This window comes from Salvelinus namaycush, chromosome 31, assembly GCF_016432855.1.
Source record: "Salvelinus namaycush isolate Seneca chromosome 31, SaNama_1.0, whole genome shotgun sequence".
NCBI lineage: Eukaryota > Metazoa > Chordata > Actinopteri > Salmoniformes > Salmonidae > Salvelinus > Salvelinus namaycush.
Genome location: NC_052337.1, coordinates 46,008,189 through 46,013,379, shown reverse-complemented (window position 1 = coordinate 46,013,379; position 5,191 = coordinate 46,008,189). Strand labels below are relative to the sequence as shown.

At 42.7% G+C, this 5,191-nt stretch overlaps 1 long non-coding RNA gene across 1 annotated transcript; it reads left to right on the top strand.

Annotated features, from left to right (window-relative positions):
• Positions 1 to 4,108: 4,108 nt before the first annotated feature.
• LOC120026313 lies at positions 4,109 to 4,684 on the top strand. The gene is made up of 3 exons (XR_005473076.1): positions 4,109 to 4,147; positions 4,259 to 4,333; positions 4,646 to 4,684. It is a non-coding gene; the product is annotated as an uncharacterized LOC120026313 (long non-coding RNA).
• The last annotated feature ends 507 nt before the right edge of the window (positions 4,685 to 5,191 follow it).

Here is a 5,191-nt window from a genome sequence, read left to right as displayed (position 1 = left end):
CGAATAACGTGTTCCATCATGACCTGTTACATGACTCTTACCACTTGATCCAGTTGTTTATGCAAAATAGCTATTTGTATATAAACAGTATAACTTGAAAACATGCATTTGTAAAGAAATAATAATCATTGATTTGCTATACTTAGTCTTGGTTGTAATTTATGGCTTCTCTTTACTGTGCACAACGACCAATTATTATTTACTTATTTTTTGTACTTTTATAAATTTTTTCTCTCACAATTTTCAATTGGTAGTTACAGTCTTGTTCCATCGCTGCAACTCCCCTATGGACTCGGGAGAAGCGAAGGTCAAGAGCCATGCATCCTCCGAAACAGGACCCTGCTAAGCTGCACTGCTTCTTGACACACTGCTCGCTTAACCCGGAAGCCGCACCAATGTGTTGGAGGAAACACCGTCCAACTGGTGACCAAAGTCAGCGGGGCCATTTGTGCGCCGCCTCATGGGACTCAGCCTGAGATCGAACCCGGGTCTGTAGTGACACCTCAAGCACTGCGATGCAGTGCCTTAGACCGCTTCGCCACTCGGGAGGCCTGACTACCTCATTTCAACATATAACAAATGAGAGAGCTCTGTCATTCAATGAGTTTTCTATGTCATCAATCTGTCAATGAAGACACAGGTGCCCCTGGGTGAACCATCACAGACTCGGGCATGTTTGCTGTGAAACTCTGGCGGGCACTGACAGACAGACTGGAGAGAATGTTGAGAATGTAGATGTTGAGCCACTGGAGCCCAGTGACTGCTGGTTTGAGAGGCAGATGTCTGCCAATGACTGTGTCCGTGACTATGTCCATGACCTTGACTGTGGCTGCAGCTGTGTTCATGTTTGTGACTTTACCCAAAGCTATGCTTGAGGGCATATCCATGGTTGTGAACATAATAACCTGAGAACTGAACAGGGCTCCCCTGTGTACAGTAGGAGTGGGCCTAGCCTTCAAATGTCTTTGGTGTGGTCTCGGTAGCCTGTAGGTTGGAGGAAACGTAGGCTTGGAGGAGCGTAGGCTTGGACTGGGTAGAAATGATTCTGCAACCAATGAGAATGTGGAGAGATTACAGAGAGCTTATCTAACTAAACAGTGATTCTCTATCTAATAATGGGGGACCACAAGGTGCCTATTGTACAGTATTCAATTACAGCTGAGGATCATCTATTGAAACTGCTCCTCATTATAATGTAGTACATCATGTACTCTGGCTTGCACCCAGCAACCATGTTAATTAATGCCCTCTCGTCTTGTAGGATAAATGATGCGTCTAGTGCTTTCTCAGTACTCAGTCTGGGTGGACCATCTTCCTTCTCTTGCTCTTCTCTCTATTGATGCAGGGTCATACAGGGCATCAATATTCAGGGGTGCAACTTTCACTGGTGATGGAGGGGACATTTTGTCCCCCCCCAGATTTATCATTGAAAGGTGATACAAAACGAGGCAAAAGTGTGCTTTAGGGCCATGAGGACGCGGTTGGGTAGGCTGTTTGGAGTATTTATCCAACCGGATGAAAAAACAAACACTTCTAAAACCAAAGTTGTCCCTCAGCAGCCTGAAAGGCATCTTCTTGTCCAGCACTGATGCTCTAGCATCAGACATGTCTAGAAGTGGGTGCCAGCCCTTTCCGTATGTTTCACCAGAGCAAGATAAGGAGAATGTGTGACACAGTAATGGTAGAGTTTCCTAACCAAACATCCCATTATGTTCAGCATGAGGACTCAACACACATTTCAAGCATATTATTTATTTTTATTTAACTTTTATTTAACTAGGCAAGTCAGTTAAGAACAAATTCTTATTTACAATGAAGGCCTTCCCTGGCCAAACCCAGACAGAGCTGGGCCAATTGTGCACCGCCCTATTGGATTCCCAATCACGACCGGATGTGATACAGCCTGGATTCGAACCAGGGACTGTAAACTGAGATGCAGTGCCTTAGACCACAGTGCCGCACATAAACACATTACCACTCAACTACACTACTAAGCACACTTAAAGATGTGACATACTGCAGTGTATCACGGTTATTTTCAACCACAATAAGGTTGGAGTAAGGATAGAGATCCCCCCTGCGATGATTGGGTTGCAGAGGAAGACAGTGTGTGGGACCAAAAGTGTTACGATGACCAGAAACAGCCATTTCAGGCCTAACATGGGTACACTGACCCCAAAAAGAAAGCCCTTAACCATAAGTGAGTACACTGTGGCCATACCCATATGGGAGAGGGATACAGGAACTAACACCTCCACTTGATTCTGGGCAGATGCACCAAACAGTACCAGCCCCAGGATTGTGTACAACACCCCTGTGTACAACACCCCAAACAGTGTCCACACTCTAATCAATCCCACCAGAACCCCAAATGCTGAGGAGTAGCTGGGTCACTGTCTTGTGGTGGAAGGAGTATGTGATGAGCTTGTGTACCACAAAGGAAGAGGAGAGGATTAAAACTGAAATAAACGGGGTGACAGACATCCGCGGCATTGATGTGTTGTGCTCTAGCTTGCTGCTGTAGCCTACTGGCACCATCTGTTACAACATTAACGTTAGCTACGAGTTGTAGCAAGATAGATAACGGTACAACAGTCCCATTCAAAGTAGCTAGCTACAGTAGCTACCGAGCATATGATTCTTAAATCACGCTGTCCCTCCTTGCTAACGTACCATGCCCATTGGCAAAAACTGTAGTTCCAAGACTTTAGACATCCTCTGATAAACTGAAATATGTAGTGACAGTAAACAAAACAAATTATACTATAACGACAGCAACAATGACACTTGTTAGCCTGAACTCAGGAGTACAACTCTTGAACCTCGGGTAATCATTTTGATGCTCAGTGCATACTTGTCAAACTACTAGAGGATAATCAAGCACAACACAAAATGTCAGTTACGACACTTTTCCTCCAATATTGCACAACACTTGAGCCAAGACTTGAGTAGCTAGCTTGCTAAACCAAAACAAAAGTACTGGACCTCCGCATTTGGACGAATCACTTTCACAACCACACTGTTGCGCAGATCATGAAGTGCGCTAAGGCAGTGCTGCATTTAAAGACATTTCCACCTGCTGGCTTGTGCCTGAAATGTGATGACCAAAGAGTCCTCAACAGCTCATTTGAGTTAGATAGAAAGCTAGATAGATATATTTGATTTGACAGTTTAATAAAATAATAAAAAACGTTTAATTAAATAAAACATGACAGGCCAGGGACAACACAATAAAGTAAACGGCTTCCATTGTGGTCCCTTAATGTTACTCAAAGTAAAACAATAATACAAAAAATATTTGGCAAGGAATGGTTTCTTTCTATTGATATCATGTTGGCCTATCTATGTAAAACGTCCAACCAACCATCGATACAACCATTACTCAGGCAGTAGGTTATAATAGGCACATCACGTTCGTTATTGAGCTACAACCAGTGAGAAGATGATACCACCAGTCCGGCTCCAAACAGGCCTTTTTCTTGTGACGTATTATGCGCAGTCATAAAGTAGTGGCCTAAAATGACGTAACCATGCATTCATTCACTACATAAACTGTGTTCAGATTTTATTTAATCTGTACAATAGTTTTCTTCACTCAGGTTGTTGCAGGTAATCTTTGGCCTTTTGGGGCACCTCCTTCCCAACATAAATATACATATATAGGGAATAGGGTGCCATTTGGGATGCCAACTTTGTGTGTGTGTCTGTGTGTGAGTCAGGGTGTGTTTTGTGTCAATTAATTGATGGAAATGTTTCCCTCAGAAAGAAAGATGGATCGTAATGATGAGAGAATAAAAAGAGCTTTAAGACGCCGCCCTTATGTGGTAAATATAAAATATTTGTTTGTTTTGTCCTGTTTTTGTTATATTATCACATTTTAAATTGAGTGTTGTGTTGACAGTTGAAACCAGTGAGGGTGAACAGCCCTGATTCCGTGTTGTGGCCAACCGGCAAGGTGCACAGAAGGCCAAAGTCTGTAAGTCATATCTGACCTGAAACAAAAACACATACACATTAGTTATGCATTCTGCATGTACAAACTGCAGTTATCAGAAATAAAGCAAATGCATATATCCCTATCTAACCTCATTGAATGCTGTCTTGACAGTCTACTTCAGTGCAGACCCCTCAGATCCACAAAAGGCCTGTAAGTCACATTCAAATTCAACCACATAACAGTACTTATATTATTTATTGATACACAATTCAAGGCCAAAATGACCAAAGCAGTGTTGAATTCATTCTTTACTGTTAACAGCCAATCATTGTGAGCTATGGGCAGGACCAAACATCTGGGGATGGATGGAGCGTCAATCCAGAGCCTCTCAGCCAGGTCAGACATCTCTGCTGTTCCCATAGAGACACAACAGATAGATCAATCTGTTGATTCATATGGCCATTTTGGTTGGCTTGGTTAAATTGACAATCATCCATTTGAGATGCTAAAGAATCCTATACTATGGAAGGTCTTTAGCCCCATCCCTAATGTTATGGGAGTTGCATTTATTGCATTTTCAGTTACCCATGTATTGCTCACTACTTGTACAACCATGTTGGATTGCCTACGTATTCTACATTTCCTTGAGGGTCAATGCCAGTGTATTCTATGGCTGCCATGAGTACATGCCTTTCTCTGTCTACTCAGTCTGGAAGGGTGACTCGGCTGATAGAGAGAAAAAATGATGACGTGATCTCATCCTCCAGTTCGGATGACTTTTCGATCTACTCCTTCACTGACTGTGAATCGGAGGTAAGAGTTGTACCCTACCGTCCATGTCTTTCTTGAGTGACATCACTGTGAGGAGGATGGTCTTTGACTAGTTGACTCTGATACACAGTGTGATGATGAGGGTCATGAAAGGAGGACACCACCTCTGAAAGTTGAGAATGGAAAGGTGAGAAAGCTTGACGTGAGGGATATGGACGAGGATGATGATCTGTCTCTCCACTCCTTCGATGAGTTAGACTTCCTGGTAAGTTCTGCATATTATTTTTTTTACATATATACATGGGGGATTGGAAATGATGCAGATAATTACTTATTGAGTGTAGTAATGTATCTGCAATGTGTATAGAGTAGTTAGAAAGTATTTCTACAGATTGTGTTGAAGATAGCACTTTCCTATATGTTACTTTACTTTCTGGTCCTACAGAGCCCAGGGAAGGTATCAGGTCCTGTATCTGTCAAGAA